Genomic DNA, 26,624 nt, shown 5'->3' on the forward strand with positions numbered 1-26,624 from the left:
TTACATATTGGGCATTAAGATCTATAGAGATAGATCAAGACGCTTAATTGGACTTTCACAAAGCACATACCTTGACAAAATTTTGAAGAAGTTCAAAATGGATCAAGCAAAGAAAGGATTCTTGCCTGTGTTACAAGGTGTGAAATTGAGTAAGACTCAATGCCCGACCAATGCAGAAGATAGAGAGAAAATGAAAGATGTTCCCTATGCTTCAGCCATAGGATCTATCATGTATGCAATGCTGTGTACCAGACCTGATGTGTGTCTTGCTATAAGTCTAGCAGGGAGGTACCAAAGTAATCCAGGAGTGGATCACTAGACAGCGGTCAAGAACATCCTGAAATACCTGAAAAGGACTAAGGATATGTTTCTCATATATGGAGGTGAAAAAGAGCTCATCATAAATGGTTACGTTGATGCAAGCTTTGACACTGATCCGGACGATTCTAAATCGCAAACCGGATACGTGTTTACATTAAACGGTGGAGCTGTCAGTTGGTGCAGTTCTAAACAAAGCGTTGTGGCGGGATCTACATGTGAAGCGGAGTACATAGCTACTTCAGAAGCAGCAAAGGAAGGAGTATGGATGAAGGAGTTCATATCCGATCTAGGTGTCATACCTAGTGCATCAGGTCCAATGAAAATCTTTTGTGACAATACTGCTGCAATTGCCTTAGCAAAGGAATCCAGATTTCACAAGAGAACCAAGCACATCAAGAGACGCTTCAATTCCATCCGGGATCTAGTCCAGGTGGGAGACATAGAGATTTGCAAGAACATACAGATCTGAATGTTGCAGACCCGTTGACTAAGCCTCTTCCACGAGCAAAACATGATCAGCACCAAAGCTCCTTGGGTGTTAGAATCATTACTGTGTAATCTAGATTATTGACTCTAGTGCAAGTGGGATACTGAAGGAAATATGCCCTAGAGGCAATAATAATGTTATTATTTTATTTCCTTATATCATGATAAATGTTTATTATTCATGCTAGAATTGTATTATCCGGAAACATAATACTTGTGTGAATACATAGACAAACTAAAACGTCACTAGTATGCCTCTACTTGACTAGCTTGTTAATCAAAGATGGTTATGTTTCCTAACCATAGACATGTGTTGTCATTTGATTAACGGGATCACATTATTAGGAGAATGATGTGATTGACATGACCCATTCCATTAGCTTAGCACCCGATCATTTAGTATGTTGCTATTGCTTTCTTCATGACTTATACATGTTCCTATGACTATGAGATTATGCAACTCCCGTTTGCCGGAGGAACACTTTGTGTGCTACCAAACGTCACAACGTAACTGGGTGATTATAAAGGAGCTCTACAGGTGTCTCCAAAGGTAAATGTTGGGTTGGCGTATTTCGAGATTAGGATTTGTCACTCTGATTGTCGGAGAGGTATCTCTGGGCCCTCTCGGTAATGCACATCACATAAGCCTTGCAAGCATTGCAACTAATGAGTTAGTTGCGAGATGATGTATTACGAAACGAGTAAAGAGACTTGCCGGTAACGAGATTGAACTAGGTATTGAGATACCAACGATCGAATCTCGGGCAAGTAACATACCGATGACAAAGGGAACAACGTATGTTGTTATGCGGTCTGACCGATAAAGATCTTCATAGAATATGTGGGAGCCAATATGAGCATCCAGGTTCCGCTATTGGTTATTGACCGGAGACATGTCTCGGTCATGTCTACATTGTTCTCGAACCCGTAGGGTCCGCACGCTTAAGGTTTCGATGACAGTTATATTATGAGTTTATGAGTTTTGATGTACCAAAGTTAGTTCGGAGTCCCGGATGTGATCACGGACATGAAGAGGAGTCTCGAAATGGTCGAGACATAAAGATTGATATATTGGACGGCTACATTCGGACACCGGAAGTGTTCCGGGCGATTTCGGAGAAAACCGGAGTGCTAGAGGGTTACTGGAACCACCCCGGGAGAAGTAATGGGCCATATGGGCCTTAGTGGAGAGAGAGAGAGGAGCAGCCAGGGTGGGCCGCGCGCCTCCTTCGCCCTGGTCTGAATTGGACTAGGAGAGGGGGGCGGCGCCCCCCTTTCCTTCTCTCTCCCCCCTTCCTTTCCCCCTCCTAGTAGGAGTAGGAAAGAGGGGAGTCCTACTCCTACTAGGAGGAGGAATCCTCCTCCTTGGCGCGCCATAGGGCCGGCCGGCCTCCTCCCCTTGCTCCTTTATATACGGGGGCAGGGGGCACCCCTAGACACACAAGTTGATCCACGTGATCGTTTTCTTAGCCGTGTGCGGTGCCCCCTTCCACCATAATCCTCGATAATATTGTAGTGGTGCTTAGGCGAAGCCCTACAACGGTAGAACATCAAGATCGTCACCACGCCGTCGTGCTGATGGAACTCTTCCCTGACACTTTGCTGGATCGGAGTCCGGGGATCGTCATCGAGCTGAACGTGTGCTAAAACTCGGAGGTGCCGTAGTTTCGGTGCTTGATCGGTCGGGCCGTGAAGACGTACGACTACATCAACCGCGTTGTTATAAAGCTTCCGCTGTCGGTCTACAAGGGTACGTAGATTACACTCTCCCCTCTCGTTGCTATGCATCACCATGATCTTGCGTGTGCATAGGAAATTTTTTGAAATTACTATGTTCCCCAACAATATCGCCACGGCCGAGCCTCCTCGCTGTCCCCGGACTCCAGCATCCACATGAATTTTTGAGAAATTCGTCGGGGGTGCCTTGGGTCTCTGGCGAACTGAAGTCCCCGTTACCACCACGTTGCATTGCCTCTTTGGCTTGCTGAGAACTTGGAGATCTTGTATGTACCTCTTGACAAAGGCTGTTATCGCATGTGGTGTCTGAAATATACCTTCGTGTATTGCCTTCCTTCGAGAAGTCCACACGGCCCACAATGTCACTACCACGATGGTAAACTGCTCGTGTGAGAGGGACGCCAGCAGGTTGAAGAGCCAGCTCTTGGCTCCGTTCTCACTCATGGCCTCCAAGCCGCAGCCCAAATCTTCGTCAACAAGCGCCCAGGTGCATCTTGAGACAGTGCATTCTAGGAGGGAATGGCGCCATGAGTCCAGAGCGCCGCAAAAGCCACAAGTGCTAGTCGTCGACATCTTGCGATGCGCCCTCACATCTTCGGTTGGCAGTGACTGCTTCGGTAGTCTCCACAAGAACATGCGAAGTTTGGATGGGACCTCCATCTTCCATAGCATCTTCCACGAGCTGGAATCTGTTTGCGTTGTTGAAGATCCCGAAGCCCCTTCTAGCCAGGCCTCTCTCCTCTGCCTTGTCACCACAAGCATATTATATGCAGACCGCACCATGAACTGGCATGTCCGTTCATGCGCCCAACTCCAGAAGTCCTCCATGGGTGTTGTGCTCAGTGGTATGGTAAGAAATACTTTGGCATCAAACGCAAAGAAAGTGGCATCCACCTTAGGTTTGTTCCACGTTGCACTTGTATGATCAATCAACTCCGAAACTGTGGCCGGGGGTATGTTGGCAATGCACCCATGTGGTCTCATCATTTCCTGCCTAGGGAGCCAATTGTCCAGCCATATGTTAGTGCTTTCTCCGTTGCCAATGCGCCTAATCATGCCGAGCTTCAAAGTGTCCCGTCCCTCCACTAGTGCTCTCCATATCTGGCTCGGGTGGCTCCCAAGTGAAGCATCCAAGATGGAGGTGTTCGGATGGTAGATGCTCTTCACAATCCTCGCACTAAGAGAGGTAGGATCCTGAAGCATGCGCCATACCTGTCTAGCAAGCATTGCTAGGTTGAAGAGCTCAAAGTCTTTGAAGCCGAGTCCTCCCATGCTCTTGGGCTGACATGGCCTTCCACGAGACCCAATGTGGTTTGTGTTGCCCGTTCCTATTTCCCCACCAAAACTTCCTAATCAACATGTTCAAGTGCTCACAAAGCCCCCTTGGCAGTTTGAAACAAGACATCGAGAACACTGGGATTGCTTGTGCCACGGCCTTAACCAACACCTCCTTCCCCGCAGAGGACATCGTCCTTTCAATCCAACCCTGGATCTTATTCCACAATCCGTCCTTGAAATATTTGAACGATCCATTTTTCAACGCCCCCACATCGGTGGGCATACCTAAATATTTCTCATTCAAAGTTTCATTCGGGACATTCAAGATAGCTTTTATATCATTGCGGGCAGGCTCGGGGACGCCTTTGCTAAAAAAGATGGAAGATTTCTCCAAGTTTATGCGCTGACCTGATGCATTGCAGTATATATCCAACACTTGGTTCACCTCGGTAGCCCCAACACTGTTTGCCTTGAAGAACACCAGGCTGTCATCAGCAAATAGAAGATGGTTAACCAGTGGCGCCGAGGGAGCCACTTGAATCCCATCCAAATTGGATGACTCTCTTTGTGATTTTAACAGGCACGATAGACCCTCTGCTGCTAACAAGAACAAGTACGGAGATGTCGGGTCCCCTTGCCGGATACCACGAGAAGGACAGAACTCTTCAAGTTTCTTTCCATTGAACATAACTGAAAATTTCACTATTGATACCATACTCATAACAATATCAACCCACCGAGTGGAGAAACCCAACTTGAGCATTATAGCTCTAAGATAGGTCCATTCAACTCTATCGTAGGCCTTCATCATGTCTAGCTTGAGGGCACATGACTGATGTTTTTTAGCCTTGTTCCTCTTCATGAAATGCAAACACTCATAAGCTGTTATAATATTATCTATGATTAATCTGCCATGAACAAACGTAGACTGCTCTTGTGAGATGATATCTGGAAGTATTTGTTTTAGCCTGTTGGAGATTACCTTGGACGCAATTTTGTAGAGCACATTGCATAAGCTGATTGGCCTGAACTGTTTGAGAAGTGTGGGGTTTTTTTACCTTGGGAATAAGGACCAATATCGTGTTGTTGATGCAAGCTGCAGGCTCTGTCCCATCAACAATTTTGAGAACCACATATGTGACCTCTTCTCCACATAACTCCTAGTGACGCTGAAAAAAGTGAGCAGGAAAACCATCCGGGCCAGGGGCTTTGATAGGAAACATTTGAAACAAGGCACACTTTACCTCCTCTTGGGAGTATGGCGCATTCAGAAGGTTGTTCATGTCAGGTGTTACCTTGGATGGCACGTGTCTGAGCACTTCCTCCATATCATGCACCCCTTCTGACGTGTATATGTTTTTGTAGTAAGTCGTTGTCATCTCTTCCATCCCAATTGGATCCTCTATAACCTGGCCCTGCTCATCTTGCAATGATTTTATTTGATTTTTGCGGCGCCTTTTACTTGCCCTTAGATGGGAAAATAGGTGTTTTTGTCGCCGTGAGCTAGCCACTCCAGGCGCGCCCTCTGGCGCCAGAGCATTTCCTCACGATGGAACAGTTCAACCAGTCGATCGGTGACTTTTGTCTCTTCGTGAGTGGGGCCGGATATTCCTGGGCTGGCGCGCAAGTCCTGTAGCCGAATTTTTAATTGAGCTATCTCTTTCCGTACTGATCCGAAGGTGTTGCGATCCCAGGCTGACAGATCTCCCGCCAGATCCTCTAGTTTTGCGTGCAATGATTGCACTGTCCCCCTCCTACATGCTCCACTGGTTTGCCACAGCCGCGAAGAGAGATTCCTCTCTCTCCCACATGGTCTCGTATTTAAACGCCCTGGGGCCCGCCCTGCATGCATGCAATCACACACCGTGAGGAGGATCGGTACGTGGTCGGAGCTCGCAGCTGTCTTGTGGTGTAGAGTAGATTCTGGGAGCGCGACCAACCATTCTGGGTTCGCCAAACATCTGTCCAAACGGACACGAGTGAAGGTGTCGCTAGCCACTCTTTTTTCAAACGTCCAGGTTGTTCCCGTGTACCCTATGTCTGATAAACCACATGTGTCAACAGCCTCCCAAAAGCCATCAATCTGAGCTTGGCTTTGACTTCCAACTCCATCATGTTCACTAAGATTCAACACTTCGTTGAAGTCGCCAATGACCGCCCATGGCCTGTTCTGTGATTCGGCTATGTTCTTCAGAGTGTTCCAGGTGTTTTGCCTGACCGGAACCTTAACCTCTCCATAGACAAAAGTTACTCGAACATGCACATCCACCATATTATCTACTAATGCATCAATATGGTACCTCGAATAACCAATAACTTCCACTTTTATTTCATCGTTCCAAAAGATACAAAGACCACCACTCCTTCCGGAGCTACTCACTGCAAATTTTTTATTGAAACCTAAACCTTCTGCCAAATTCTCTACTCTCGTACCATCTATATGTGTTTCTAGAATGCAAAGGATAGAGGGGGAAAACTGCCTCGCCATATCGCAAAGCTCCCGAACTGTCGCGGCTTTGCCAATTCCGCGGCAGTTCTAGCAAAGTAGACTCATTGCGCTAGGCGAACCCCACCTTGGGAGCTCGCCAAACGCGCATCAGGGGTCTTGCTAGGAGTTGCACTCTTCGCTGTATTTGTCTCTGTCATTGAAGGACTCAGTTTGTTCCTCTTCATCTCCTGCTTCGAGGTGGGGCTTGGGGGGATCATTGGTGGAAGCATGAGAGTGTTTTTGTTCGGCTGAACCCGCTGATGTGTGCCTTTTTGTTCATGAGCGCTTCTCTTTCTGTTCCTCTCAAGTTCTTCCACAGTGACATCATCAAGCATCATATCAGGATCTTCCGGGGGCTGGCTGCCCGAGGCGTCACGGTTCGCTGCTGCTCTCCCACCCCCTCGGCCTGAACGACCACGGCCTCGCCCGCCTCTAGGGCTCTCGCTCTCTCCCGGACCTCTGCCCGGGTTCTGAAACCAGCTTGCTTTTATGTCTTTGAAAACGAGCGCTTTTGGGGGGTGAACACCGTCACCACATTCTTTGTATAGATGCCCAAGATATCCACAAACGGCGCACCAATCAGGCAATCTTTCATACTTGATTCTAAATATCACTCGTTCCACAACATCCTTCTTCTTGACTAACAGCGAGACAACGTTTTTCAAAGGTTTCGTCACATCGATCCGCACCCGGACTCTAGCAAGATTGCCCTCAAAATCTTGTGACTTTGGCTTAGAAAATATGAACTGCCCCACCGTGGATGACAGGGCCTTTATCTTGGAGAAGTAACCATCCGAGCGATCATGTATCTGCAACCAGATATCAATGTTTTTAAGTTCGATGGTTGACGGCTTCGTGAAACCATCATAGGGTGCAAGAACCACCGCCTTCCCCTTGAAGTTCCAGGGCCCTTCCTCCATTACCCTCTCGCAATCACCAAGACAAGAGAATTGGAGGGAATGGAGGTTTTCCTCCAGAGGTCAGATCTTCACTTCCTGCGCCAGATCCCCGATACGTCTTGAACGTATCTATAATTTTTGATTGCTCCATGCTATATTATCTTCTGTTTTGGACATTATTGGGCTTTATTATTCACATTTATATTATTTTTGGAACTAATCTATTAACCGGAGGCCCAGCCCAGAATTGATGTTTTCGCCTATTTCAAAGTTTCGCAGAAAAAGAATATCAAACGGAGTCCAAACGGAATGAAATCTTCAGGAACGTGATTTTCGGAACGAACATGATCCAGGAGACTTGGACCCTACGTCAAGCAACCAACAGGGAAGCCACGAGGTAGGGGGGCGCGCCTACCCCCTTCCCCCCAGGCGCGCCCTCCACCCTCGTGGGCCCCCTGTTGCTCCACCGACGTACTCCTTCCTCCTATATATACCTACGTACCCCAAACGATCAGATACGGAGCCAAAACCCTAATTCCACCGCCGTAACTTTCTGTATCCATGAGATCCCATCTTGCAGCCTGTTCCGGAGCTCCGCCGGAGGGGGCATCAATCACGGAGGGCTTCTACATCAACATCATAGCCTCTCCGATGATGTGTGAGTAGTTTACCTCAGACCTTCGGGTCCATAGTTATTAGCTAGATGTCTTCTTCTCTCTTTTTGGATCTCAATACAAAGTTCTCCTCCTCTCTTGTGGAGATCTATTCGATGTAATATTATTTTGCGGTGTGTTTGTTGAGACCGATGAATTGCGGGTTTATAATCAAGTTTATCTATGAACAATATTTGAATCTTCTCTGAATTCTTTTATGTATGATTGGTTATCTTTGCAAGTCTCTTCGAATTATCAGTTTGGTTTGGCCTACTAGATTGATCTTTCTTGCAATGGGAGAAGTGCTTAGCTTTGGGTTCAATCTTGCGGTGTCCTATCCCAGTGACAGTAGGGGCAGCAAGGCACGTATTGTATTGTTGCCATCAAGCATAACAAGATGGTTTTTTTTATCATATTGCATGAATTTATCCCTCTACATCATGTCATCTTGCTTAAAGCGTTACTCTGTTCTTATGAACTTAATAATCTAGATGCATGCTGGATAGCGGTCGATATGTGGAGTAATAGGAGTAGATGCAGGCAGGAGTCGGTCTACTTGTCTCGGACGTGATGCCTATATACATGACCATACCTAGATATTCTCATAACTATGTTCAATTCTGTCAATTGCTCAACAGTAATTTGTTCACCCACCGTAAAATACTTATGCTCTTGAGAGAAGCCACTAGTGAAACCTATGGCCCCCGGGTCTATCTTCATCATATTAATCTTCCAACACTTAGTTATTTTCAGTGCCTTTTATTTTACTTTGCATCTTTATCATAAAAATACCAAAAATATTATCTTATCATATCTATCAGATCCCACTCTCGTAAGTGACCGTGTAGGGATTGACAACCCCTTATCGTGTTGGTTGTGAGGATTTATTTGTTTTGTCTAGGTGCGAGGGACTCACGCGTAGCCTCCTACTGGATTGATACATTGGTTCTCAAAAAATGAGGGAAATACTTACGCTATACTTTGCCGCATCACCCTTTCCTGTTCAAGGGAAAACCAACGCAGTGCTCCAGAGGTAGCAATCCCACGCAACCCTCATGCCTCTGTAGAACCAGTACTGGCTGTAAGCTTTGTCGGTGTGAACCCTGGCGATCGCCATCCAGTGGGTCGCCTCCTGCGGTAGTTCGCCATCTTCCACCACCATGTCTTGCAGATCGTCTTCCTTGAGTCCCAATTCCTCCATCAGCGCTTCAATGTCGGACGTAGCTGTCCCCGATGCCGATGCGTTAGCAGCCATGATCCTCTCGCTCGGGGGTTTTGGATCCGCGAGCAGTATTGACCCAAGACTCCGCCCTTCTGCGCAGCCGCTACGTCTCGCGACGCAGCAGGCCACCGCCGGGGAAGCGCGGTAGGGGAGATCGGTCTCTACGGGGGATGGCGGCGCCGTCGCCCGAGAGGAGAGAAACCCTAACGAGAGGGGATCTACAACTACAAGTTCAAAACAGAAACGGAAAGGGCTCGATACAAGGCCGTAAACGGCTGAAGTAAAGGTAACAAAGATCCACATAATCCTACAGTAGCCCACGGACCCGTAGCCCACCTAGACGCAGAGGTGGCTCCCCTAGGAGATTAACTAAGTGAGAGAGCAACTAACTGGGGTTACTGTTTGCAGAGGACCTCCAGGGGTCACTTTGTATTTTCATGCCAGGGGAGTACATTAAATGGGCGTCTAAACGCCACCACATGTCACGTGTCGGGTGTTTCGGGTTTAAAATGTGTGTTTTTTTGTATTTTTCATTTTTGCCGGGTTTTCCCTAGGTTTTGGAGAGAAAACATTCATGGGGTTTTCTTTTTTTTCTTGCGCGGAAAAAATATGTGCTCCCACAAAGAATCACATATTTGCTTTTCATGGAGGCATAATTGTGCTTCTTGGAAAGGAAAAAAAGTTATGCTTCCACGAGAAGTAGAAATTTGCTTCCGCGAGATTCCTGAAAAGAGAAAAACTATTTGCTTCTCTTTCACGAGAAGCACATCTGTGCTTCTTGGAAAGGAAAAATATTTATGCTTTCATGAGAACTACAAATTTGCTTCGGTGAGAAATACAATTGTGCTTCTTGGAAATGGAAAAATATATGCTTCCACGATAAGCTTACTTTCGTGAAAGGCACGATTGTGCTTCTCAAAAAAGGAAAGAAAGTAAAAAAAATGAACATATTTTTTCTTTGAAAGATACACCAAAGAAAAAAAATCTTCAATTTTACTTTGCCCCACTCCTTTGAACCAAATGCATGAACATGTTTTTTAAGTCATCAAAACATATTCAAAATGAATCTTATTTGAAAACCCTGGTCACACGAAACACTAATATGAAAAAAACTTAATTTAAACTTTTTGTTTAAAGGATACATAAGTTAGAAAATCAAAAAGCTAAAATGAAAATCACCCGAAAAGAAAAGCTAAAATAAGAAACCCGTGGACCTGCGTGCCCTCTCCCTGATGAAGAAGGAGAAAAGCAGAATGAGAGGTTCCGCTTGCTCCAAAGACCTCGTCAACCATTCTACTCTTCTGGCTACTGTTGTGCCCACAACTGGATAGCGATGTGAGGCTACTGTTCTGCCCACAACTGGGGAGCGGAGCGGGGATGGAACTGGAAGGCTACGTCTTCATTGCCGGCGAGGGCTAGGATCTTCGTCTCCGCCCAAGCTCACCCCCCCTTCCATCCCTCCCACACCCGGCGGCGCGCGCGGCGACGGTGCCCCTCGCTCGCCGTGGACTGCCGGCGGCGGCGACGATGTAAGGCAGCCAGCCAAGTACTGGAGTATGATTTATTCTCAAATATTCATTACGGCAATTATTACCACCCAATTGATTTCCCCCAATTGCCACCCTTCACTGTTTCTGACAAATATCTGGAATCAGTCTGCAGTGTAGTAGTTGTTGATAATGCTTGTTCGTGGTGACATACTTAGCATATGCTCTTTCATACTCCCTCCGTCCCAAAAAGCTTGTTTTAGATTTGTGAAGATACGGATGTACCGTCTCAAAAAGCTTGTCTTAGATCTGTCTACATGCGGATTTTAGTGTTACATCTGTATTTAGATAAATGTAAGACAAGCTTTTTGGGACGGAGGTAATAGAAGATACGGCACCACACAAACTTTTAGGGTGTGTTTGGTTTGTGCCCCAATCAGCCCCACCAAAATTTTGGCATGACCAAAAAATTGGTAAGTTGTTCTTGTTTGGTTTACAATCATCGTACGTCCCAATTTTTTGACAAAATCCGTGAGCTACCATTTGGTTTGCTGACAACCAAAGTGGCAAACTTTGGAAATTTAGTACTGCTTGGCGCTTCATTTTTCTTGAGTCAATAAAAAAATGTCATGTAATTTTTGTAATTAGCTACAATACGATTAAAGGAAAGGGCATGCAAAAGTACAATGTACGTTATGTTTGTCACAAATAATTCTTTTCTTTCCCTCAGGAAACCCCCTTTCTTGAGAAAAAAAATCCGTTTTCTGTAGTAGGCAGCTCTTTTTTTTAGGCACGTAGTAGGCAGCTCTGCTACTAATAAACTGGAGTAATTACTTGACCGCTTGCAATGGATTATAGTAGATCTAAATAACCCAAATTCAGAAGGAAAAAAAAGTCCAAACAGCCACCGCTAAAAATATCCAAACAACTGCTAAGTACGTGGGGGTCGTTGTGCTTCCGCTAGCGATTAATCCGGCTACCTACGCAAATAATAACAGGAAACAGTAGCCACGTATGGAGAGAATCTGGCTGCCAATTTTTTGGCGAGCGTTTTGCTCGCCCTCCGCGCGCCCGCAGGTTGGCGAAAATAACACGGAGGACTCCCGGGCATGCAGGGCGAGCCAAAGTTTTGGTCTCCATCCAAACAACAGCCAAATTTCACGGGCACGCCAATTTTTTGGTATGGTCATTGTTGGCTATAAACCAAACACACCCTTAGCCTTCTAGAGTCAACATTCTTGTTACGTGAGTAAATCCTGAAGTGGACATCGTTGACGAGGTCTCTTAGTTACGGAAATTATATGTTGACGTTTCCTAGCGATTCCCATGGAACCAAGTTACCTGGAACTGCCACCTTAGCCAATTCTCTGAAAGTAGAGCATGTCAAATAAGTTCCTTCTGTCTTGCTTGCCTCAAATTTCCTGATCTCTGCTTTCTTGAACCTGAGATGTCACATTACCTGCAGAGCATGTATGTTCAGTTATTTGGTCGAGTGTCATTTGTTCTTATCTGTTAACAACACTAAATTTGCCGCAGTTGATGGCAACTGCTCGCCACTAGCTTAGTGGACTAACAGTTTAACTAATACATCACTTATTCATTTTGCAGTGGCCATTCTAATGATATTTAGGAAGGTCACCACCAAAGGCATTAGCAATTTTCAGAAATAATGGCAGAGATTGTAATTCTTCTAGCCATTAAAAAGATCGGAATCGCCTTGGCAAGTAGAGTGGCAAACCAGGCCAACGTGCAGTTTGGAAAGTACAAAACACAACTACAAGAGCTACATGGCAGTATGGGTCGTGTTGCGAGGGAGCTTCGCATAATGCATGAAGTGCTCTGTCACATGGATATTCGGAACCGCAACAATCAAGTTTATGACGGCTGGTTGGAGGAGGTACAGAAAGTAGCACATGTGATGGAGGACATGGTGGATGAGTACTTATATCTAGTTGGTCGGGAACATGATATTGGGTCTTGTTTTTACCTGAAAAAGGGCTTCAGAAAATCCAGATCTCTGCTTTCTATGAACCAGTTAGCTTTCAAGGTGAAGGAAATAGAGAAAGACCTTAGTCACCTATCAGAGACAAACAAACGTTGGGTTCCCATGACAATCAGCGGGGCCACGAGCAGCTGTGATTACATTGTCAAGAGGGGCCAAGATCTAGCAAATATTTCACGTTCCCTTGATGAAGAAGATCTTGTGGGGGTGGCTGAAAACAGAGAAAAACTTGAGCAGTGGTTGGCAGATGATGATTTGGAATGCTCGGTCATAGCGCTGCTTGGAATGGGAGGGCTTGGTAAAACAACTTTAGCTGCAAATGTCTACAGGAATGAGAGAAAGAAATTCCAATGCCATGCCTGGGTCTCCATCTCTCAAACTTATTCTAGAGAAGATGTCTTGAGGAATATATGCAAGGAACTTTTCAAAGATAATGTCAGTGTTCTATCTAAATCTGCAGCTATGGACATCACATGCCTTGAGGAGACACTGAAGAGTTTTCTGGAGCAACGAAAGTACTTGATCATATTGGACGATGTTTGGACTCCAGAAACATTTGATGATTTGTCTAGGATGGTTATTCATAATGATAAGGGAAGTAGACTGATAATCACAACCAGGGAAGGCGATGTTGCTGCACTTGCCTCTCCAGGACATATCTTAACACTAGAAGCTTTACGAGAAGATAAGGCATGGGATCTCTTTTGTAAAAAAACATTTCCAAAAGAAACAAATCATGATTGTCATGCGGAGTTAAAGCCTTTGTCCAGGGAAATAGTTAGCAGGTGTAAAGGCTTGCCTCTTGCTATTGTGTCAGTTGCTAGCCTCTTGCGTGTGCGTGAGAAAACTGTGGAAGAATGGAGAAGAATAAATAACCAACTGAGCTGGGAGATAATTAATAATTCGAGGCTCGACCACATAAGGAATGTTTTGCATCTGAGTTTCATCTACCTTCCAACGCACTTAAAAGTTGTTTTTTGTACTGCAGCTTATTTCCAGAAGACTATCTTCTCAAAAGGAAACAACTTGTAAGGTTATGGATAGCAGAGGGGTTCATCGAGGGGAGGGGTGAAAGCACATTAGAAGAAGTAGCAGAAGGCTATCTGAAGGAGTTGGTTGATAGAAACATGCTACAACTTGTCGAGATGAACTCATTTGGCAGGATAAAAGAATTCAAAATGCATGATATATTACGTGAACTGGCAGTTGATTTGTGCCAGAAGAACTGTTTTGGTGTTTCACAAGAGGCTAAATGTGAGGCGTCTCTTGAGATGGATGGACGCCGATTGATACTTGACAAAATAAACAATGATGTTCAACAGTCATTTTCTGGTTTACAGCAACTTCGAAGTGCGATTACAGCAGGCGATAGTAAGTCACCATTCACTCTACTACCTCTGCTATGTAAGGAGTCAAGATATATGACAGTGCTAGAATTAAGTGGTATACCCATCAAGAAGATTCCAGATGCTATTGGAGATCTTTTTAATCTCCGCCATTTGGGTTTGCGTAATTCAAAGGTGAAAATGCTCCCAAGGTCTGTTGAGAAGCTTTCAAATTTGTTGACACTAGACCTTTGTAAATCTGACATACATGAGTTGCCTAGTGGGATTGTGAAACTTAAGAAGCTCAGGCACTTATTTGTTGAGAAAATAATGGATCCAGATTGGAGAAACATCAATCATCTCAGTGGTATGTGTATCCCCAATGGACTCGGGAATCTAACAAACCTGCAAACACTACAAGCATTGCAAGTACAGGATGAGTCCCTTAGACATCTAGGGGAGCTGAGGCAACTGAAAAGCTTGAGGTTATTGAATGTGAAGGGAATCTACTGCGGACGCATCAGTGAATCTCTAGTTCAAATGCGGCATTTGTCCTTGCTATCTGTGAATGCAAGTGATGGGAATGAGGTTCTCTTGTTGAATGTTCTCCTGCCAAGCCTACAAAAGCTAAGATTGAGAGGACGGCTAGCGGAAGGTGCATTGGATGAGTCTCCTCTCTTCCAAGCTGTCGGAGGGCAGAATTTGTATGAATTAGTCCTATCTTGGTCACAGCTGACAAAAGACCCCTTGCCGTCCCTTTCTCGGTTGTCAAGCTTGACGCGTCTACATTTCACTAGAGCATACACCGGAGAGCATTTGTCATTTCTCACGGGGTGGTTTCCCAAGCTAAAGGTTCTCTCTCTGACAGACCTCCCTAATTTGAAACGTCTAGAGATATAGCAAGGTGCCATGGGGTCCCTGGAACATTTATTCCTAATCAGACTCAGCAGCATGACCGAGGTCCCACCTGGCATTGAGTTCGTCATGCCTCTCGAGTATCTAGGCTTCCATGAAATCACCGACGACTTCTTGTATTTGCTGCGCCATTGTTCTGCGATTCAAGGGACGCGGTTGAGGTACTCTCTGCGAGATTGAGCTACCACTGCTCTGGAAATGTGTGGGTACGTAAGCTAGCCACAAACCAGCCAACTAGTAGCCCTATTTTTTTTTCTCTTAAGATGTTGATGTGATACGATGTTGTTTATGTAGGTGTCGTCGGCCGGAAGGAAGATGCTTCCACTTTTCGGTTTCCTCTGTTTCTTTAAGATGGACTACTGCACTTTTTGCTGTTAGTTCCACTTCTACTTATCGTGCTTCACTTCTGCTGCAACTGCCTGCATTTGGTAATGCTAGTGTTGATTGTGTGCTCGGTTGTAGGGTGTGACAATGTTGCCTACTGCTCAATTCCGACTGTGATTGTTAAGACTGCGAGTTAGTTGTGTTTCCATATTCAGACTAGCGCAGCGCTTGCTGCCAGTCCCACATCCTGCTGTTGTTCGTGTGCTTGTTGTCAAGTATGATAATATTTCCTGTTAGTTATTTTCCCTTGTGGGTTACAAATAAGGCGACACTTACTGTAAGGCTGAGACCGAGTGTTATTTTCATATTCAGACTAATTGCATTTCCACGACACCGTTCCTGAAGTATGTACTGCTATTCATGTGTGCTATTTCAGCTGCGGATGTTAAACTTAAACACTTTGATTTGCATTTATTAATAATGCTCGGGTATTCATTTCCGGTATGTTATGGCTACTGTCTCTAGTTTTTCCTGTTGTAACTTGCTACCTTGGTCTGTTTTATATCTCTTATTTTGGATCTCCGCATGGTCTTCTTGAGCAATAATAATACACTGATGCAATGAGGGGACACACTGCCGGCTCTCACTCCAGCCTGCCACCATTGATGGTTGCTCCAAAAGGGATGATGCACCGAGCTGGAAGGGGCCAGTGTCGATCATCATCGTTTGTAGGCAGTACCTTTTGGGAATTATGCATCTCGTATTCCTTATACTAGATAATGATTTGTGCCTTTTCTTGATGTAGGGCCAATGGGTTAGCTAGGACCTGCCACAGAAATGGGTAGGAACTCATATGGAAGTGTATCTCATGACACTGTTCTGGTGTCACAGACTGTTAACATGCTTCTCGATGCCACCCGTTCCGAAGAAGCAAAGCAAAACCAAATTCTGCCTCCACTTGGGCATCTGAGACACTCATGTGCTCTCGTTTATGTGTCCCATGATCAAAAAAGAGAAGCATGTATGTAGATATTTATAGATGTTGAATAGAAGGGAAGAGTCGCAAAAAAAAAGCAAAGAAAAATTATGACAGGTGGAAATATTTAAGAGCCTAGCTGCACATAAATAATTGTGTGTATGCGCGCCTATCATATGATAATCGGAGTTGTTTCATTGCTTGCATGTTACTCTAGACCAACATGGACCTCAAAGCATCTTTAGACGCACAATAAATATAGAGATATGAGAGGACTCATGCAACCTTTTTTCATCTAGATGTAAACGTAAAAGTATACAGTCGTACAGTGGGGTTTACAGTTAGTAAACTATGGGGGGCTTAGTTAAAAATATGACCAATTTGCAAAAAGAAAAAAAGTTAAAGAAAATGACCATCCGTATACCATCTGATAGACTTGCCAAAAAAGGGCTGACCTCACTAGCAGTTAGAGCATCTCCAACAGCCGCGCTATATAAGCGCCGCGCTCGAAATTTTGGGTTTTTTTTGCACGCGTGCAACCGTTCCAGGAGCTCCAGCGGAGGCGCAAAAACCGCGCGCGGCATAAGTCGTTCAGCACGCGATCCGAAACGTCATCGCACGACGTTTATTTGTTGTGCTCGTTCCCACGCGCTCTACACTCGAGCGCCCGCTCGCGACTTCCACCTACCCCCATCTAGGCACTGGCGCCGCCGCCCGCACCACCCCATTTTTTCCGGCGACCATTCCGGCGCTTTCCCACCCTATCCCTGCGCCGCCGTTGCTTCTTCCATCTCCCTCCAGTCGCCGCCGCCCCTCGCGCACGCCATTCCTTCGATGAACAGCGCCCGACCCCCCACTGCCGCTCGACGCCCACAAGGTGTTCGACAAAACGCTTGCAAGGTATGTATTGCTTCAACTTCACATTTTTTACATGAATTTGGTGCATGTTGTTTGTAGTTTTTATAGCCTAGTTTAAATTGAACATTGTAGATGAGTTCGTCATATGATTCTTTCGAAGAAGAATTTGATATTGAAGAGTAGGAGGATCTTGCAATGATCCTAGCTATGCACATCAATAAAAAACCGAAGCAGAGTGGTTCGGTTAAGGCTCGGAAGAAATTTGAAGGGATAGAATCGATGCCCACAACAGATTGATGGGACATTATTTTGTGGATAATCCCGTGTACCCCGAGTCATACTTCCGGCGCCGGTTTAGGATGAGCACTGAGTTGTTCAGGCGCATTGCAGAGAAACTAGCGAGCCATGATCGGTTTTTTCAGCAAAGGAGGAATGCCGCCGGAGAGCTCGGGCATAGCACCTTTTAGAAGGTGACAGCCGCTTTGCATATGTTGGCATACAGTATTCCGGTTGATCTAGTTGATGACCACTTGGCCATGGGTGAGAGTCAAGCCATCATGTGTGTCAAGCGCTTCGCAGTCGGAATTGTGCAAGTGTTTGGCCTGGAGTATTGCTACCTCTTGAGCACTGCGTTTGTTTTCCCCGAAGAGGAAGGGATGATGCAGTAAAGTAGCGTAAGTATTTCCCTCAATTTTTGAGAACCAAGGTATCAGTCCAGTAGGAGGCTACGCGCGAGTCCCTCGTACCTGCACAAAACAAATAAATCCTCGCAACCAACGCGATAAAGGGTTGTCAATCCCTACACGACCACTTACGAGAGTGAGATCTGATAGATATGATAAGATAATATTTTTGGTATTTTTATGATAAAGATGCAAAGTAAAATAAAAGCAAAGTAAAAAGCAAAAGAAATAACTAAGTATTGGAAGATTAATATGATAAAGATAGACCCGGGGGTCATAGTTTTCACTAGTGGCTTCTCTCAAGAGCATAGGTATTCTATGGTGGGTAAACGAATTACTGTTGAGCAATTGACAGAATTGAGCATAGTTATGAGAATATCTAGGTATGATCATGTATATAGGCATCACGTCCGAGACAAGTAGACCGACTCCTGCCTGCATCTACTACTATTACTCCACTCATCGCCCGCTATCCATCATGCATCTAGAGTATTAAGTTCATGAAAACAGAGTAACGCCTTAAGCAAGATGCCATGATGTAGAGGGATAAACTCATGCAATATAATGAAAACCCCATCTTGTTATCCTCGATGGCAACATTACAATACGTGCCTTGCTGCCCCTACTGTCACTGAAAAAGGACACCGCAAGATTGAACCCAAAACTAAGCACTTCTCCCATTGCAAGAAAGATCAATCTACTAGGCCAAACCAAACTGATAATTCGAAGAGACTTGCAAAGATAACCAATCATACATAAAAGAATTCACAGAAGATTCAAATATTGTTCATAGATAGACTTGGTCATAAACCCACAATTCATCGGTCTCAACAAACACACCGCAAAAAGAAGATTACATCGAATAGTTCTCCACAAGAGAGGGGGAGAACATTGTATTGAGATCCAAAAAGAGAGAAGAAGACATCTAGCTAATAACTATGGAGCCGTAGGTCTGAGGTGAACTACTCACACTTCATCGGAGGGGCTATGGTGATGATGTAGAAGCCCTCCGTGATCGTTGCCCCCTCCGGCGGAGCTCCGGAACAGGCCCCAAGATGCGATCTCGTGGATACAGAAAGTTGCGGCGGTGGAATTAGGGTTTTGGCTCTGTATCTGATCATTTGGGGGTACGTAGGTATATATAGGAGGAAGGAGTACGTCGGTGGAGCAACAGGGGGCCCACGAGGGTGGAGGGCGCGCCTGGGAGGGGGGGGGGTAGGCGCGCCCCCTACCTCGTGGCCTCCTCTTTTGTTTCTTGACGTAGGGTCCAAGTTTCCCGGGTCTTGTTCGTTGAGAAAATCACGTTCCCGAAGGTTTCATTCCGTTTGGACTCCGTTTGATATTCCTTTTCTTCGAAACCCTAAAATAGGCAAAAAAACAACAATTCTGGGTTGGGCCCCCGGTTAGTAGGTTAGTCCCAAAAATAATATAAAAGTGGATAATAAAGCCCAATAATGTCCAAAACAGTAGATAATATAGCATGGAGCAATCAAAAATTATAGATACGTTGGAGACGTATCAAGCATCCCCAAGCTTAATTCCTGCTCGTCCTCGAGTAGGTAAATGATAAAAACAGAATTTTTGATGCGGAGTGCTACTTGGCATAATTTTAATGTAATTCTTCTTAATTGTGGTATGAATATTCAGATCCGAAAGATTCAAGATAAAAGTTCATATTGACATAAAAATAATAATACTTCAAGCATACTAACTAAGCAATTGTGTCCTCTCAAAATAACATGGCCAAAGAAAGTTCATCCCTCCAAAATCATATAGTTTAGTCATGCTCCATTTTCGTCACACAAGAATGCTCTCATCATGCACAATCCCGATGACAAGCCAAGCAATTGTTTCATACTTTAGTAATCTCAAACCTATAAACTTTCACGCAATATATGAGCGCGAGCCATGGATATAACACTATGGGTGGAATAGAATATGATGATGGGGGTTATGTGAAGAAGACAAAAAAGAGAAAGTCTCACATCAACGAGGCTAATCAATGGGCTATGGAGCTGCCCATCGATTGATGTTAATGTAAGGAGTAGGGATTGCCATGCAACGGATGCACTAGAGCTATAAATGTATGAAAGCTCAACAAAAGAAACTAAGTGGGTGTGCATCCAACTTGCTTGCTCACGAAGACCTAGGGCACTTGAGGAGGCCCATTGTTGGAATATACAAGCCAAGTTCTATAATGAAAAATTTCCACTAGTATATGAAAGTGACAAAACAAAAGACTCTATCATGAAGATTATGGTGCTACTTTGAAGCACAAGTGTGGAAAAAGGATAGTAGCATTGTCCCTTCTTAGGCTCAAGTGTGGAAAATGCTCTATGAATGATGGTCATCACACTTCTATTTACTTACAACTCAAGAATTACAACTCGATACTTAGAACAAGATATGACTCTATATGAATGCCTCCGGCGGTGTACCGGGATATGCAATGAACCAAGAGTGACATGTATGAAAGAATTATGAATGGTGGCTTTGCCACAAATACTATGTCAACTACATGATCATGCTAAGCAATATGGCAATGATGAATGTGTCATGATAAAAGAAATGATGGAAAGTTGCGTGGCAATATATCTCGGAATGGCTATGGAAATACCATAATAGGTAGGTATGGTGGCTGTTTTGAGGATAAGGAGGTTTATGTGTGAAAGAGCGTATCATATCACGGGGTTTGGATGCACCGGCAAAGTTTGCACCAACTCTCAATGTGAGAAAGGGCAATGCACGGTACCGAAGAGGCTAGCAATGATGGAAGGATGAGAGTGCCTATAATCCATGGACTCAACATTAGTCATAAAGAACTCACATACTTATTGCAAAAATCTACAAGTCATCAAAAACCAAGCACTACGCGCATGCTCCTAGGGGGGTAGATTGGTAGGAAAAGACCATCGCTCGTCCCCGACCGCCACTCATAAGGAGGACAATCAAATAACACCTCATGTTTTAAATTTGTTACATAACATTTACCATACGTGCATGCTACGGGACTCGCAAACTTCAACACAAGCATTTCTCAAATTCACAACTACTCAACTAGCACGACTTTGATATTATTACCTCCATATCTCAAAACAATCATCAAGCATCAAACTTCTCTTACTATTCAAAACACCTCATAAGAAAACTTTTACTAATCTTGAACACCTAGCATATTAGGATTATTTAAGCAAATTACCATGCTATTTAAGACTCTCAAAATAATCTAAGTGAAGAATGAGAGATCAATAGTTTCTATAAAAAAAATCCACCACCGTGCTCTAAAATATACAAGTGAAGCACTAGACCAAAACTATATAACTCAAATGATATAAGCGAAGCACATAGAGTATTCTAGCAAATTTCAAATCATGTATGGCTCTCTCAAAAGGTGTGTACAGCAAGGATGATTGTGGTAAATTAAAAATCAAAGACTCAAATCATAAAAGACGCTCCAAGCAAAACACATATCATGTGGTGAATAAAAATATAGCTCCAAGTAAAGTTACCGATAGAAGTAGACGAAAAGAGGGGATGCCTTCCGGGGAATCCCCAAGCTTTGGCTTTTAGGTGTCCTTAGATTATCTTGGGGGTTCCATGGGCATCACCAAGCTTAGGCTATTGCCACTCCTTGTTCCATAATCCATCAAATCTTTACCCAAAACTTGAAAACTTCACAACACAAAACTTAAAGTAGAAAATCTCGTGAGCTCCGTTAGTGAAAGAAAACAAAAGACCACTTCAAGGTACTGTAATGAACTCATTATTTATTTATATTGGTGTTAAACCTACTGTATTCCAACTTCTCTATGGTTTATAAACTATTTTACTAGCCATAGATTCATCAAAATAAGCAAACAACACACGAAAAACAGAATCTGTCAAAAACAGAACAGTCTGTAGTAATCTGTAGCTAGCGCAAGATCTGGAACTCCAAAAATTCTAAAATAAATTTCTGGACGTGAGTAATTTATCCATTAATCATATTCAAAAAGAATTAACTAAATATAACCTTCCAAATAAAAATGGCAGCAGTTCTCGTGAGCGCTAAAGTTTCTGTTTTTTAAAGCAAGATATCAAGACTTTCCCCAAGTCTTCCCAACGGTTCTACTTGGCACAAACACTAATTAAACACAAAAGAACACAACCTAAACAGAGGCTAGATAAATTATTTATTACTAAAAAGGAGAAAAAAGAAAGGAATAAAAATAAAATTGGGTTGCCTCCCAACAAGCGCTATCGTTTAACGCCCCTAGCTAGGCATAAAAAGCAAGGATAGATCTAGGTATTGCCATCTTTGGTTTTCAACTTTTTAGCGGAATCAAGATCGAATCTGGGAGGTTCTTTACGTTTCCCTTCATATTCTGAAATTTTTAGATCTAACGGATCCAACCGCTTATTGCAAAGGGTAATCAACATATTCATGCGGTGGAGATACCCGCTAACGCTTTTAAGAGGTTCAAGAGACTTTTATAAAATCTTGGTTTCTTCACAAATTTTCTCAAAAACTTGCGTTTCCTCTTGGGTATGATGAGGCCCCTTTTGTTGAGGTAGAGTTCCTACTATACCTTTATAATTTCATGCGCAATATTGGGATCAGTTTCAATAAAATTGCCTTTGGTAACGCAATCCAAAAGTTGTCTATGAGACATATTTAGTCCAAAATAGAAGTTGCGAAGAAAAAATTGTAAAAATTCACCTCTAGGGTACAATTACGATAATATTCCATAATTCTAAACCAAGCATCTTTTAAATTTTCTCCTTGCCTTTGTTTGAAGTGAAGAACCTCAAACTCGGGAGACAAAGGAGCAGATAAGGGACTAGCCATAACGACAGGGAAACGGAAAAGAGGCGAACGGAAAGAGAGGGAGGATAGAGAGAGAGGGTGAATAAAACGGTAAGGGTGAAGTGGGGGAGAGGAAAACGAGAGGCAAATGGCAAATAATGTAATGCGGGAGATAGGGATTGTGATGGGTACTTGGTATATTGACTTTTGCGTAGACTCCCCGGCAACGGCGCCAGAAATGGCTCGTTGTTGGGAGTCAAATCTTGACTTGCGTGAACCTCCCCGGCAACGGCACCAGAAATCCTTCTTACTACCTCTTAAGCACTGCGTTGGTTTTCCCCGAAGAGGAAGGGATGATGCAGTAAAGTAGCGTAAGTATTTCCCTCAGTTTTTGAGAACCAAGGTATCAATCCAGTAGGAGGCTACGCACGAGTCCCTCGTACCTGCACAAAACAAATAAATCCTCGCAACCAACGCGATAAGGGGCTGTCAATCCCTACACGACCACTTACGAGAGTGAGATCTGATAGATATGATAAGATAATATTTTTGGTATTTTTATGATAAAGATGCAAAGTAAAATAAAAGCAAAGCAAAAAGCAAAAGAAATAACTAAGTATTTGAAGATTAATATGATGAAGATAGACCTGGAGGCCATAGGTTTCACTAGTGGCTTCTCTCAAGAGCATAGGTATTCTACGGTGGGTGAACGAATTACTGTTGAGCAATTGACAGAATTGAGCATAGTTATGAGAATATCTAGGTATGATCATGTATATAGGCATCACGTCCGAGACAAGTAGACCGACTCCTGCCTGCATCTACTACTATTACTCCACTCATCGACCGCTATCCAGCATGCATCTAGAGTATTAAGTTCATGAAAACAGAGTAACGCCTTAAGCAAGATGACATGATGTAGAGGGATAAACTCATGCAATATGATGAAAACCCCATCTTGTTATCCTCGATGGCAACAATACAATACGTGCCTTGCTGCCCCTACTGTCACTGGGAAAGGACACCGCAAGATTGAACCCAAAGCTAAGCACTTCTCCCATTGCAAGAAAGATCAATCTAGTAGGCCAAACCAAACTGATAATTCGAAGAGACTTGCAAAGATAACCAATCATACATAAAAGAATTCAGGGAAGATTCAAATATTGTTCATAGATAGACTTGGTTATAAACCCACAATTCATCGGTCTCAACAAACACACCGCAAAAAGAAGATTACATCGAATAGTTCTCCACAAGAAAGGGGGAGAACATTGTATTGAGATCCAAAAAGAGAGAAGAAGCCATTTAGCTAATAACTATGGACCCGTAGGTCTGATGTGAACTACTCACACTTCATCGGAGGGGCTATGGTGATGATGTAGAAGCCCTCCGTGATCGACACCCCCTCCGGCGGAGCTCCGGAACAGGCCCCAAGATGGGATCTCGTGGATACAGAAAGTTGCGGCGATGGAATTAGGGTTTTGGGTCCATATCTGATCGTTTGGGGTACGTAGGTATATATAGGAGGAAGGAGTACGTTGGTGGAGTAACAGGGGACCCACGAGGGTGGAGGGCGCGCCTGGGGGAGGGGGGAGGGGTAGGCGCGCCCCCCTGCCTCGTGGCCTCCTCTTTTGTTTCTTGACATCGGGTCCAAGTTTCCTGGGTCTTGTTCATTGAGAAAATCACGTTCCCGAAGGTTTCATTCCGTTTGGACTCCGTTTGATATTCCTTTTGTTCGAAACCCTAAAATAGGCACAAAAAAATAGCAATTCTGGGCTGGGCTCCGGTTAGTAGGTTCGTCCCAAAAATAATATAAAAGTGGATAATAAAGCCCAATAATGTCCAAAACAGTAGATAATATAGCGTGGAGCAATCAAAAGTTATAGATACGTTGGAGACGTATCAAGTATTTGAGATCTCCCAATGCTGAATATGCCGCAAGGCTTTTGGAGATAAACAAAGCTCGCGGGTTTGCAGGTATGCTTGGGTCAATAGATTGCATGCATTGGAGTTGGAAGAAACTGTCCTAAGGCATGGCATGGGAAATTCCACGGCCAAAAAAAGAGTTCTACTATAATTCTTGAAGCGGTGGTCGATCAAGAGACTTGGATTTGGCATGCTTTTTTTGGAATGCATGGATCTTTGAATGATATCAACGTTGTTAATCGGTCCACTGATGAATACGATTGCAAATGGTGAACAACCACCGGTGCAGTTTGTAGCAAATGGCCATACATACAACTATGGCTACTATCTTGCGGATGACATCTACCCAAAGTGGCAAACATTTGTGAAGCCGTTGAAAAAAACCGGAAGGTAAGAAAAATCTTGATTTCCACAATGCTCAGGCGACGGCTAGAAAAGATGTGGAGAGAGCTTTTGGGATATTGCAAGCCCAATTTGCCATCGTGAGAGGACCGGCTAGATTTTGAGATCAAAAGATGCTTTGGTACATCATGCACGCTTGTGTGATCATGCACAACATGATTATCGAGAATAAGCGTGGCCAAGATTTAGAGTACTCTCAGTATGAGCTCTTGGGACATCCCATGCGAGTGCGGCGGAGGGCTGCCAAGGCGGCCCGTTTTGTTGCCTCCTATCATGCCATTTGACGTGCCGAAACGCGTGATGATCTTCAGAAGGATCTCATCGAGGAGTGATGGGCATGGAATGGCCGACAAAGAGTATCATGATTTGTATGTTTGATGTTGTATTGTTGAATTAAGATAAACTATTTGTTTGAGTTGTAATAATAAAATTAAACTATTTATTGTTGATTTATTTTGTTTGTGTTTGAACTCCTTGGTTGTGTTTGGAGTGCATATGTTGTTTGTGCTAAAGCGCGCGTAGTTTTTTTGTAGCGGCTGCTGGAGCAGCTCGTGCATGCTAAAAATTTTAGCAGCCACTGAAGCAAATGCTCCTCGCCGCGCAAAAACTTGCGATCAACGCACTGCAAACGCTTTTTTAGCGCGCCACGCGTTGCCTGGTTGTTGAAGATGCTCTTATGCATGTTCTCAATATGGCATATGAATCTACTCATATTTTTTGTTCAGATGTTACTTCTCATGTTGCATGTGTGGTAGGCCTTGGCACCTCAGACAACCCGGAACTTATTTCCCTCCAAGCACCTGGTTACACATTGTCGAGATTAGTGGAAAGCATCATGTGGCAATTTGGTGACTTCATATCTTAATCATACTTGTTAATTTGTTGCAGCTCTGAAAGGGATAGAACACCCAAGGCTTCAATGGTAAAAGAAACTTAGGAACCACCAAGAACTATACCGGCTATTTATTAATAAGAAAATAATTGATTGATCAATATGAAAAGTCAGCCGAAAATACAGAAAACAAGCTAGGCCTTCCTAGTTAAACTACTAGCATGTACCCGCACGGCGGCACGCCGCGCCTCGTCGATACGTTGTGTTTATATGTGTTGCTTTTATTTTTACAGTTAAACTCAATTTAAAGCAAGAGCTAGATAGTTGAGGTTACAATCATAAAAGAAGAAGCTAGAAATGACACATTTATCATCACCGTGCATATGTATTAATGTTAAGTTTTGTATATATGTTGCTTTTGTCTTGCTTTATAAACTTAAACTTAAAATGAAAATCTTTAGGTCCATATGTTAGTATGAAAAAGGCAAAACATGCATAAAAGCAAATTCATAAGTTTGTAATGAAAAAAAAAGGCAAGACATGATAAAAGCAAATTGAGGACGATACACTAATTATTAGCATGAGTGCTACATCTTACAAAGTCCAAAATACGCATCGACACTTTCTTAATAAGACTAAACACATTTCATTTATTTATGACAACGTGACTTCCTGCCTGTTATGAACTTGTATAGATCTTTTGCAAATTGGTGCATATCTTTGCCAGGATCTTAATCTGTCTTGTGAATTTATTTTGCTAGGATCTTAGTCTGGCTTGTGAATTTATTTTGCTAGGCGGTTACATGTTGAACTGTCATTGGTTGGTGCGTGCCTTCTCTTGCAGTGGAAACAGGTTTCTCTTTGTGACTTCAAATGTGTGATAGTTATGATCATTGATAATCAGGTGATGCTATAGTGAGCACAACCTTGAACCGCTCATGATCGGGGGCGGGAAGAAGCATGGCCAGGAGCAATGGGGACGCTATCCTATGACGTGTTTAAAGATCAAAGTGAAACCATCATT

At 43.8% G+C, this 26,624-nt stretch overlaps 2 pseudogenes; both read left to right on the top strand.

Moving 5' to 3' along the window:
• The first annotated feature begins 10,332 nt into the window (after nt 1–10,332).
• On the top strand, nt 10,333–15,646 carry LOC125510775 (annotated as a pseudogene).
• A 1,359-nt stretch (nt 15,647–17,005) lies between these two features.
• Nucleotides 17,006–25,133, top strand: LOC125507386 (annotated as a pseudogene).
• Nucleotides 25,134–26,624: the final 1,491 nt, after the last annotated feature.

This window comes from Triticum urartu, chromosome 5 (genome assembly GCF_003073215.2).
Source record: "Triticum urartu cultivar G1812 chromosome 5, Tu2.1, whole genome shotgun sequence".
NCBI classification, from domain to species: Eukaryota; Viridiplantae; Streptophyta; class Magnoliopsida; order Poales; family Poaceae; genus Triticum; species Triticum urartu.